Source organism: Pinus tabuliformis, chromosome 3_2 (genome assembly GCF_031772625.1).
Source record: "Pinus tabuliformis cultivar Carrire ecotype Pingquan chromosome 3_2, CPIR1, whole genome shotgun sequence".
Taxonomy (NCBI): domain Eukaryota; kingdom Viridiplantae; phylum Streptophyta; class Pinopsida; order Pinales; family Pinaceae; genus Pinus; species Pinus tabuliformis.
Window position 1 is genome coordinate 581,882,288 of NC_142302.1, and position 13,145 is coordinate 581,895,432.

General features: G+C 39.3%; 1 protein-coding gene across 1 annotated transcript in view; it reads right to left on the reverse strand.

Moving 5' to 3' along the window:
• SIS3 (SUGAR-INSENSITIVE 3) overlaps positions 1-13,145 on the reverse strand; it is a 169,993-nt gene that overhangs the window by 61,463 nt on the left and 95,385 nt on the right. The gene's annotated exons all lie outside the window — the stretch shown is intronic.

Sequence of the window (13,145 nt, forward strand, 5' to 3'; positions counted from 1 at the left end):
TGTTGATATTTACACGCACCAAAAGAGGAAAAAATGCACACACAGATAATGTCACAAACAGCTAAGAACTATAAGTGGCAAAAACATATAAATCCCCAACCCATTCCAGTTTCCATCAAATCCATCTCCATGTGCTTCGCTTTAATCAGGTCCTATTTTAATAGCCACAAGTCATTCACTGACGTTATGATCTAGATCCCTCTCCAAATCAGAGTAGAGGACAGTGGGCACTTTACTTTCAGAGGTGATGTATATCACACATGATTATGCATGATAAGTGTTAGTAGTTGCATTGTGAGATTGTAAACAGTAGCCACACCATTAACACCACGCAATAAGCTAATTTGTAATTTAAAATCTTATATTAGAGAATGACCAACATTTTCAAGATTACTCTTAGAGGTAGAATGGAGATGAGTCATGACTTATGCACTGCCATCGCTGACATTTTGAGTGTGTGTGTGTGTGTGCTAGTAATTTGTGGATATGGACACAATTTTCATTTCCTTTCCCATCATCTAGTAGGGACCTAGCTTTCTCCTTATAAGATATAGCAAAGAGGAAGAGGTGACATTGCAACCTCATAACACATTCCCTTGACAAATAGTTGTTTCTAAGCAGTCTGATCTCTCTTGGAGAAGTATTCAGTGTATCTTATTAACTTCACAAAAGGCATCTTATTGGGATGGATTAGCTACATACTACCATCACTCTCTCATATCTTGTATGGTGATATTAATATTGTAGAATAAGAAAGATGAGGAGGTGAGTTTATGCTCAAATAGCATTCTAGAATCTAAAGAGAAAGATATCCTTGATTCCACACAAAACCTTAAGGCTTTTTCTACCATCCCATGAAGCCAACAGACTCTAAAGCTCATTATGTTTAGCCTACAAACAGGTAGCAATAGGCAGAAACATGTTTTTACTTTAACAAATCCTTCTGTGCTCTTAATAATAAAAGCAATACTCTAAATTCACTTGTATTTCAACATTTCTGTCATTTTTCTTTTGAAAGATTATATGTCTGCACATGTATTTCCAAGTATATAAATTTTCTCTATTGTCAAAATAGCACTTGATAATACAACATACCTATTCACTTTGCATAATCACAGTATCGAACAAGTAAAAATTATGAGACAAACACCAGGAGAAATTCATTTCAAAGGTCAAACCAATATTTGGGATATCCAACCATAAATAGTGAAAATTGATTCCTGGCTCTCTAGACAAGATCTAATTTTGTACAGATATTAGCATTCTTAGCAATTAGCTTCCCAGATCATTGAGTAACCTTTGGCTAGTAACTGAGAGTGTGCTGGAAACAGGGAACAGAACTATTATAATTATCAAAATGGGCTTAAATCTCGTTCCCCATATCAAATAATAGTAGATACTTGAATCCAATTCCAAACAACCATTTTAACTTACAACACATTTTTTTAGAGTTCCTACCAAAGCTGCTCTCCATTGTATGTTACCCTAGAAGATGGAGGGGAAACGTTGTTGAACCTGCTGCAAACAACTTTTGCCAATCTTCCAGTCCTAAAAAACATGTTTAATATTTTCATTCCTTCCACAAACCATGCACTGATCATGGATGATTCCACTCTTGGATAAGCACACTTCCATTAGCAATCCTTGGTAGATGACAAGCCATGTACAGAATCAAAGCTTACAAGAGATACACAAAGGCAAAACACTATGGAGTCTCTGAATCCATCTGTCCTCCAGCTAGGGCATTCCAACCTGCAGTCAATGTAGAACCCACACGAGTGTTTTTATGCAACGTTTTAGATTCATAAATCTGAATCAATCTATCAAATAATCAATGCCAACATCTCCATACCAGCCCCTTCTGCTAAAACTTCAATTTAAATAAAAACTCAGAGGGAATTAACTTTTGAGGCTCCCTGATAGTAAATCTGTCAAAGGAGAGGAGCTTTTTGTCTCACCAGAGTCCTCCAATCTTGCAAACCTGTGTGTGGGTTTTCTAATGTGGTTTTGTGTGCATGTTCTGCATGTGGTCCTAAACCCCGCACAGTCCAACCTACTCTGCTCTGTTGAACCTTAACAACTATGCAATCAGTTTTTCCTCTGCCACAAAAAGTGGCCCAAGAGAACAATTGTTCCTACGAAATATGACAAATGAATGTTCATAAATAATATAATATGTGTTAAGTTACAAACATATGCAAAACTAGTAAAAACATATATTCGATAGCCACGTACATGAATTGGTTGTGAACTTTAAGATTATTATTTCATGTCATGTATTTGTGTACTTTAAAGACTATCATTCCAGCCTCCTTTAATGGTGATTCTAGAATATACACCAAAACTATAATTGAATTTATAAAACCTAAATGAACAAAACGGCTTGGTGAAACTAGTAAGCTCTTGGATTGCACAATACTGCAACTCAAATCTCTTCATCCCCCACCAATTGCCAAATATAGTGACAATGCACATCCATATGCCTTCCATGCTCATGGCAGACTGGATCCTTTACAAGTTTCCAACCATATTGATTATTGCAGTGAAGTGCAGGGGATCTACCTGCTCTACACCCAAATCAACAAGTAATCTCCTCAACCCACCTGCCTCACAAGCTCATATAGTCAATACCTTGTAATCTTCTTCAAAAGGGGAAAGTGCCATGTTACCCACCACTAGTGGGTGACCCCATAGGAGGATTTTTCTCCTAGATTTGTCTTCAACAGGAAACCTGTAGCCCTTGACAGCCACTAGTGTAGTTGATGTTGTGCCAGATGTCTCCGCTCCCTAAGCCAGTCATATGTCGTATCGCCCATCTGTCGAGATCATATGTTTAAAGGTGGGCCATCCAATCCTAAAGGTACAATCTTTCATTATGCAATGAAGTGTTTATGCTTGTTTTTCTTGGGCACACTTAGGTATGGATTATTGGGTAACTTGGAAGAAGGAAGGGTTTCGACAGTAGTTTTGTTCCCTCACCTTAACTGGGGGGTCAATCCTCATTCCTAGTCCCATGGGATCTCCCCTACTAGCTTACAGTTTTAGGATGGGCACTACTAGGGAAACCCCGATTTTGGTAGCATGGTCCCATTTTCCTGTTCCACATTTTCCACTCCCCTTCACACATTACATGCCCTATTTCATCATCTTCCCTCTTTGATTCCACATGACCATTGGGTCCATAATATTCTGTCTTTGAGTCCACATGTTTGGGTCAGGCCTAGAACAATGCCCCGAAGGTTAATACAGCTAAAAAAAGGATAAAAGCATAAGATGGCCACATACAATGGGAAATAATACCCCAAAGTACAAAATATGGTCGGGACAATAAAATTTAACACGTGGGCAAAAGTACCTCTATCCAGAGACAGATATTCCGGCAAATTTAGCAACTGGATGATCAAACCCCACAGATGACCCGATTGTTCCCAGTGTTGGGCAGCGATGGTTGCTCCAAGCTCTGCGCTGGAACTGCGTCACCTCCACAATGAGCCTCCCTTGCTCAGAAAGTTGATTTGTTGAACTACTCCTTCTCTGCCCCACAGAATCTCCCCAGCGCTACCTCTAAGGGCCTGCGTCAACCCCTATGGCTTCTACGTCACCTGCATCAGCCCCCGTGGCTTCTGCGTCACCCTCTCTGGGACTGCGTTGTCTCTCCCAGCGCTTCTCGAATCTCTGCCTCTCTGCTATGTATTCTTCGGCCTTGGACAGAAATTCCCTTGCCGAATTGCCCCTCACTGCAACTCAGATCACTAGCTCGATTTTCTCAGCAAACCTTGCCCCAAAAAATCGAACTCTTTGATCAATTTGGTGTATCTCCAACTGACCTTCAAGCCTCCTCTTATACTTTTTATGTTGATGAATCAACGGCTGAGATTAAGTCCCTAATCAATGGCTAAGATTACAACTGGCTTGATACTCGTCACTTAGAACTTTCTCACCCATATTCTTATTAATACACATCAATATTTTATTTTCCTAAGTTTAGACTTAGGAACCCATTAAAAATATTAATTATTTTAATAACTCCTCATCCGGGTGGAATTTCTCCAAATGATTTCTGGGTCTTGGAGATCTCTTGTGTTCTAGCCCCTCCACCAAATTTCGGAGCTAGAGCACATCTGATGCTAACCAAAATCAACACTCCCTCTTGGCAAGGAATGTGCTCTAGCAATACTTCACCATAGAAGCATCACATTGATCCACTGCATCGGTCTTCTATGCATATGATGCTTGGCTTGATACCCTTCATCCACTGCATTGTTGCTTCCTGTACTGTTGCCCATGACTCTGCCACTGCCACTGCTACATCTGTACTACAGCTCCCTCTCAAAGTGTTGTCTCATGTTGCCCATAGCACTGCCACTGCTAACAACTGCACTGCAACTCAGTTGCTGAGAAGTAAGCAACTGAAACTTCACCCAAATACTGACATGTTGGTCAGTCTAGATGCCTAGTGATGTTGAAGCTACCTCTGCTGCTAATCTGTGCTAACCCTTTGTTGCTACTGCGTTGCTACAAACTGCCTATTGCCTCTCACACTGCTACAACATCCATTGTGCTACTTCAGACTTTAGCACTCTAGCTCTGCCATTGTCGCTCCATCACACCTCGCTCCAATCGAAACCTGTCATTTTGTTACTGTCGTTAAGGGCTCCCGTAGCCATATGTTATCCAAGAGTTTGGCCACCTCAAGGATCCTGCTCGCTGTAGTCCTCTCGACTACAACTCCATGTCGCCCCACCTCTTCTCCATAGGCACATGAGCACTCATGGCACAATCGTCATCCTCGACATCCTTTTCCGCCTTTGTTGGAGCAACCTTTGAGTCAGAAGCCTCCCCCTTGCCTTTCTTCCTAGGGCACTAAATGGCATAATGTCCCAGTTCCCCACAGTTGAAGCACCTGACCTTGGAGATGTCCTTCTTCCTCTTTTGTTGCCCCTATTGTCCCGTTGATGCGAGAGATGCATCCTCCTCCTCCTTCTTGACCTGGGCTCCCTTACCGCTACTTCCTGCCTTTGTCAACCTCCTAAGCTGTTCTTGTCGAAGAGTTGCCCACATCTCCTCCCAACTGGGGAGAGTCGCTCTACCCAAAATACTTTGGACAAATGTATCCCAATCTCAGTGACTGCATTCAGGGCAGTCCTGACCATGAACTCTGGATCTGGTGTAGACCCCACGGAAGTCAGCTGGTTGCGAATCCCTTGCAACCTGAGAAGGAAGGGATCTATCTCCTCTCCTTTCTACATCTGGTATTGTCTCAGCTGATTTTCTAATAACATCTTTCGTAGCACGAAAGATCCCTGGTACAAGGTGGTCAGGGTCTCCCACATCTCCCTTGTTGTGTCCTTCTCAGCAATGTGTGGTACTACATGATCTTTGACCCCATCTAGTATCATGCATTTTGCCTTCACCTGGGCCTCCTTGTACTTCTTTGCTACATCAGCATCAACTGGAACAACAACCACTTTCAAGACATAGTCCTTGATGTGATGTTTATTTAGGATTGCCAGGATCTTGGTCGTCCAAATGACAAAATTGGATGCTCCGTCCAGTCTGTCAAGATCCCTCAACCCATTCATTGCCATCTCTGCTCAAAAAATAGGATTGGTTCTCTTCTCCCTTTCCTGTTGTCAATCTAGCAAGACTTGGATCTGGATTTCTTTGGCGCAAGAAACCCTCTAAGGAACAACTCCTCTCTAGACTCCCTCTGAGTCCTGATTTCTCTCTCTGAAATCCTCCAGCCAAATGTCAAATCACCCTCTCCAATCCTCCTTTGCTGCTGCAACCCGAATCTAGATTTCTTAGCTAGAAATATGTTAAGGCAGTGATTCCCTTTACCTTGGTTTAGTGTCCTTAGACATTGTTCTGCACCAACAGAAAAAGCGTCCCACCAGCTCAAATCGAAATTTGTTATGCTCCCTTAGCCTCGGCAATTGAAGAATCTGAGCCCCTCTGGCTCTGCACAATCACTGCGTCAATCCTTCTCTTGGCCACTGCATCAATCCTTCCTGGCTCAAAAAGATGATGTGGCACTGCATGAGCATGATATGCCCCCCTCTGCTTCTGCGCTGGCCTAGATCGATGACGCAGCTACTACGTGGGCTCCTCCCAGCTACTGCGTCACCCTCACCTGGCTCAGAGTGTTGAGGCACGCACTGTATGAGCCTCTGTATCACCTTTTCTACACTGTGTCACTCCTCTTTCTGCGTCTTTGGCTCTGGAAAAGCGTTGTCACTCGGGACAGCTGCTTTTCTGCTGTGGATTCCCCGGATTTCTTTGCTGGTGTCTTCAGTCTTCTATGATCTGCAATGCTCTGATACCATGTGAAAATTTCTAAATCTACACATCAAAAACCCCTACTGCAATTATTGATTTAACATCTCCTACTTGTTCTTTGCATTAACAAGTTATTTAATTACATAAACATCGATGTAAAACATTATTGCTGCCTACACATACATACAGATCATGAAATGAAATAAACTGAGACAATCACACAAGGGACACCATTATTTTTGGACAATCGTCCCCAGAAAAACCCAATTCGGGAAAATCAGTGCAACATAGAGAGGGTTTGTATTATTAAGCAGTTTCTTGAATACAACTAAGGTGCCAGATATGGCTCACCCAACACAGAAAAATCTTAGAGAAGTACACCTCTATCCGAAGACAGATATTCCGGCAAATTCAACAACTAGATGATCAAACCCCACAGATGACCTGACTATTCCCAGTGTTGTGCAGTGATCGTTGCTCCAAGCTCTACGTTGGAACTACGTCACCTCCTGTAGGAGCTGCGTCACCCCCATATTGAGCCTCCCTTGCTCAAAAAGTTGATTTGCTGAACTACTACTTATATGCCCCACAGAATCTCCCCAGCGCTACCTCTAAGGGCCTGCGTCAGCCCCTTCGGCTTCTGTGTCACCTACATCAGCCCCTTCGGCTTCTGCGTCACCCTCTTTGGGACTGCGCTATCTCTCTCAGTGCTTCTCTACCTCTCTGTTATGTATTCTTCGGCCTTGGACAGAAATTCCTTTGTCGAAATGCCCCTCACTACAACTCAGATCACTAGCTCGATTTTCTCAGCAAACCTCGCCCTAGAAAAATCGAACTCTTTGATCAATTCAGTGTATCTCCCACTAACCCTCAAGCCTCCTCTTATACTTTTCCTGTTGATGAATCAACAGTCAAGATTAAGTCCCTAATCAACGGCTAAGATTAGAACTAGCTTGATCCTTGCCACTTAGAACTTTCTCACCCATATTCTTATTAATAAACATTAATATTTTTATTTTCTAAGTTTAGACTTGGGAACCCATTAGAGTTATTAATTATTTCAATAACACCTCATCTGGGTGGAATTTCTCCAAACGATTTATGGGTCTTGGAGATCTCATGTGTTCTCGCCCCTCCACCAAATTTCTGAGCTAGAGCACATCTGATGCTACCCAAAATCAACATCATAAACCTGGAAATGTCACTAATAGTGAAGCTCAAGTCCATGTTGGTAGCTATGAGGCGGATTAGAGTCACCACTATCTGTCTATACACTAACATGTAGACCTGTTTTGATTCAAATGTGGCCGAAAGCTTCAATGCAACCTCCATACAATCAATCATCCTAATTTTTTGCAATAAGTGTTTTAACATACCTAGTTTGGAAAACAAAACAAGGTTACCCAACTAAGAACTATTAAAAACTCGATGACATAGAATAGCCAAGAGTTTGACTCGAATAGGGAAAACTCAACAAATACAAAAATATAAAGATATATACATATTTCAATGAAAAAAATCATTGATATCCAATAACGCCATGTCCAATAAGTGTTTTAAAATACCCAGTTTGGAAAACAAAACAAGGTTACCCAACCAAGAACTATTAAAAACTTGATGACATAAAATAGCCAAGAGTTGACTCGAATATGGAAAACTCAACAAATACAAAAATATAAAGATATATACATATTTCAATGAAAAAAAATTCATTGAGATCCAATAACGCCATGTCCATACAATGCATCATATCAACAAATGTCTATAATTTCATGTATCGGGTAGATTTCTAATATATGATATGAGTTCAAAAAATGTGGTGTTCCTTGAAAACTGAAACAAAATATTCAAAACAAGATAAATAAAAATATAACTACGGAAAGCAAAAAAATAGAACCAAAGTATGGAAATAGCAACAATAAGCAAACTTTATTGATATTCAGAGTCAACATATTCACTTGCCTACTAGAGAGGGCAACCTCCAACTATTCAAAGCTCCAAGTACAATAATAGTAACTCACTCATTGATTACATAATTTCTAGTACTATAGATATAGTCTAAGTCACAAGGTTCGAAGTTTGACGAACCCAAAAACAAATTTTAAATTCAGCTCGAGTTCGGCTCAAGTTTGATAGGTTCAGTTGTTTCGATTCAAAATCACATTGTTCAATTTTCAGTTTTACCATTAGACCTTCGGACCTCCGTACAGCGATCAAGTGTGCAGTCAAAAGAAATGTTTAGACATGTGCCCTTGAACCTCCATACAACTGTTAAACGTGCGCCCTACAAATTCGCGTGAGTTGAAAAATTATAAGGGAGGGTTAGAACCCTGCGTATCATTTTGGCTTCCACATAGACAATAACTTGTGAAGCCAACTGGCAGGCTTATCATTGCTCGGGAGACGACCCAAGCAAGTTGAACTTGTTGGGATGGTTTAGGTTTAACAATATAATAAATTATGTTTTAACATTTTATTATATTTAATATGAAAAGATAAAACATTTAAACATATTCCACCAAAGTTATGACAAATATTTGGTAGACAAGTTGCAAATTACATTGTCCATAAATTTATTAATATCATCACTCACATATAATGCATATTATAAATGAATAATGATATTTATTAAAAAGATAATAATATACATTACAATGCATGTTATAAATGAATAATGATATTTATTAAAAATATATATATATACAATAAAATTATTATCAAAATTATTCATGTATAGTTCATATAATAAATTAATAAAAGTCATATATATATATATATATTCATATTCGAACCTAATCTCGAACTTCAACTGAATTTTATTACAAAATTCAAATTTTAATACTATTAAAATTATTCATGTATAACACATAATAAATTAAAATATATAAATATATATATATATATATATATATATATATAGATAGATAGATAGATAGATATTTGAAACTAATCCTAAACCTCAATTGAATTTTATTACAAAATTAGAGTTCGAATTGAACTTAATCATTGTCAAACTCAAATTTCGACCCAAACCATATGACATTGGATATAGTTTCCATTGGAGTAGTGATTCATGTGGAGACCACCTAGACAACATCAAGGGCTCCTAATAATAGCCCATCAAGGCTCTGCCTAGCCAACCCATCAAGGCTCTGCCTAGCAAATAGGCTCAACAACTATTTCACACCAACAAAGGGGATGTGAAAACCTATGTCTGTGACAACCCCTTCCAAGTGATTGTTATCCCTTAGTGGATCTATCTCACTACGCCTTGTGGTTGTCATGAATCTGTAACATTTTAAACTCTTAAAAATTGTTACAAAGAGAACCAAGAAAACAAAGCCTACTAGATTGAAACATGCATCACATAATAAACCCTAAAACCCAATGGCACAATGAATTTTTTAATAAGACCCTATGAGAGGAATACCTCTACTATCTAAAGATGATTGCAAATGAGGAAATCCTTCCTTTATATAGATGAGGAGAGGAATTTCCTATATATTAAAATAATATTTTTTATGGAGTTCATTTGACCTAGTCTAAAAAAGCTATATCTAGTCTCACTTCTAGACATTAGCTAATTAAAAACAAAAATAAAATGGTTTTGCTACATTTACAATGATATAATGAGTAAAACCTATGAAGAAATGGGGCAACTATTTAATTTGCTTGAAAAAGTGGGTAACCCCATACGAGACGAAAAAAAAAAAATCCTAAACTAGCAAACAACCCTATATTTGCTTAGTATACGATGATATGCCACATTCTAGCCATCTACGCCGGTCATACACTCTCACCATCTAGCATTCCTCTTGAAGGAAGGTGGGTTACCATTCGGCAAGTACTTTAACCATTTGCAATCAAGTTCTTTGACTATGTTTTGGGCATTCTAATATGGATAAAGGAGTGATTTAGATAATTGACCGATCTTGATTGTAAACTTGTTCTCTCACTTGACCAAGGGGTTAGTCTTTGTCCTAGTCCAATGGGACCTCCTCTAAAGCCTTCGGGTTATAGAAGGGGCACTGCTTGGGAAATTTAGTGAAGTAGTGTGTCCATAAACATTCCATATTTACCACTCTTTTCCATTCCCTTGATTTCACATCCATCATTCGAGTACACAATCACTGTTTCATTAGGATTTGGCACCCTCATATCCACATCCTCGAATTAGGACTGGAAAACTTTGCGCTAGAGGTTGATGCAGCTAAAAGAAAGATAAAAGCATAAGATGGCCACAACAAAAGAAAAAAGGAAGATAAAATGCAAAAGATGGTTGAGACATTGATTAGTGTGTGGGCAAAAGCCTAGAATGAACTCTACCCTCTCGTTAGCCATCATCTAGTTCCGGAGCACTAGATGTTCCTTCATATAATAAAGGAATCCTTGCATGTCCCAACCCGGATGAGCTAAGTTATGCTCCTTATCAAAACATTTATCAAAAAGAAATAAAAAGTGCACTAGATGGGTGGAAAAAGCAAGTCAAGGAAAGGGGTAACCCATGCCTCTATGATTGCTCCATTCATACATCTATACGATAAGGATGATGGACCTCCATCAGGAGGTCCCATGTTCATGGCACCTAGCCATGAAGTCTTTCCACTTTGTTGCCACTAGTATGTATACCATGAGGTTGAGGTGTCGACCAGATCATGGTGACTAGTTGTTGTACCTTAGGCTAGGCAGCCTATAGGATGGTACATCGAATTATTGTACTTTGGCTTGAATAACTTGTATGATGGTATTAGGGTTGGTACCTTGGCAGTAGCCTAGATGATACCTAGATCCCTATAAGATGGGTTGGTACCTTGGCAGTAGCCTAGATGGTACCTAGATCCTTGTGAGATGTTGGATTGGTACCTTCGTAGTAGCCTTGATGGTACATAGATCCCTGAAAATTCTTGGGTTGGTACCTTGGCAATAGCCTACATGGTACCTCAATCCCTGAAAGATATTGGGTTAATACCTTAGCAGTAGCCTAGATGGTATCAAGATCCCTGGAATAGTATATGTTGGTTATGATGTTGATCCAACTCTTCTTATAAGAATATTTCAATTTGAGAAGTATCCTTGTACCGATTATGTAATTATGAATATATCTCTAGGTAAGAGTGAGTGTTGTTAACTATAACTAGATTCAGTGTTCATAATTGTCATCATATTTATGTCATTATATATTTTACGTAAAATGCAAAAGAAGAAAAAGAAATATTATTTTTCAAGCATGGTTTTCATGCTCAAGAGTCATTATTTTATTTAGATAAGCATGTTCTTCATGCTTCTAGGTTTTTCTTGATTCAAAGGGTCAAAGTCCTATTTGGACCTATTGTAAAGAAGGAAAAATAACTATTAATATGTAATTCAGGTCAAAAACCCCTCTAGATGTCAAGTCGACCCTACTTGTCATGTAGGCCCTCACCAATGAACATGTCTATTAGCACCCCTCCTCCCCAATGGACATGTCTATTCACACCCCTATGGACAAGTATAAATAGAGGGAAGATGGAGCTCATTTGGACACAATTCATTGGATTTGATTTGAAATTTTGTAGAAGAAGAAGAGGACCGAAATTTCAAATTCAAGAGAAGTGTTTTTCTTGAAGCTTGACTTATGGAATTTCTGCCTTGATACATTTTCTTGGAAGATTATTTTTTATGTTGTACATATTGTTAGTCTCTTGTTGTTGATGAATTGCTACAAGGAAGGAGGGTGTGAATTGGCATCTAGAGGGTTAGTCATAGATTTATAAGAAGAGAATTTTCTGGGTTTTCCCCTTGGATTGGTTTTTCCCTAGCTTGGAGCCTATATCTTGTGTTCATTTGTCCTATGTAATCTTCATGTTTACATTTTGGTAATTTTTTGATGAAAAGATCATAACAATGATTAATAAGAAGCCAAATAATTTCACAAAAAGTTATCAAATAAAAGGCAAATCACACTAAACCATAAGCCTCCCAATTTTCCAATAGTCTTCAGCACATCTTGCTCTCGAACTCGGATTTGATGATATCCTAACCGTACGTCAATCTTTAAAAAGTAAACTACTCCATGTAACACATCCAGTAACTCATCGATCCTAGAATAGGATACTTGTTCTTGATGGTCTTTTTGTTGAGTGCTCAGTAACCAATACACATCTCCACGTGCCATCCTTCTTTTTCACTAAAACCACTGATGAGGGGAACGAACTCAAGTTGGGTCTGATGTGCCCTATTACTGCTCAAACTCGCAGGGGTCCTAGGAGGGGATCCTATAGAGCAACTACTAAGTCAAGGGCAACAATGGAGCAAGAGACTCAATTGTATGGCTTTCTTGCTCGAGAAGCAAGGTGATATGCTCTCTAGGAAGGGCTAAGAGGATTCTCGAGGCTATGGTTTGAGAGTATATCTTGTAAAGATGATTCCTACGCCTAGAAATCCTTATGGAGAGTTGGTCTTTATGTGATCTTTGTGGAATTTGAGTTGTAAAGTCGCGAGACCAAACAGGACCAAGTGGAGCCAGAATTAGGTCAAAGGTGAGGAGTTAATCAACTTGGGGCAAGAAATCGTCTTGTGGCTAGGGCTTGCTATATCTAGGAATTCCACAGTCGAAATTGCTTGAAATATGGAAGACCTTTTTAGCAAACTACAATGCAGTAGTGGACCAATTTTCAAGGGTTTTGGATGGCTACAAATGATTTTGTTTGCTGCCCTAGGAGACCTACTCGGGGTTAGGCCTAGAATTAGAAGAAATGGAGAGAAGAAATGTTATTTTGACCACCAAAGCGATACGAGGATCAATGCCTTATTGCTTGGGCTTAATGGAGTCAAGATACACATAGATCATGAAATTTCGTGAGCTAAGGAGCCCTAATTGATCTTTG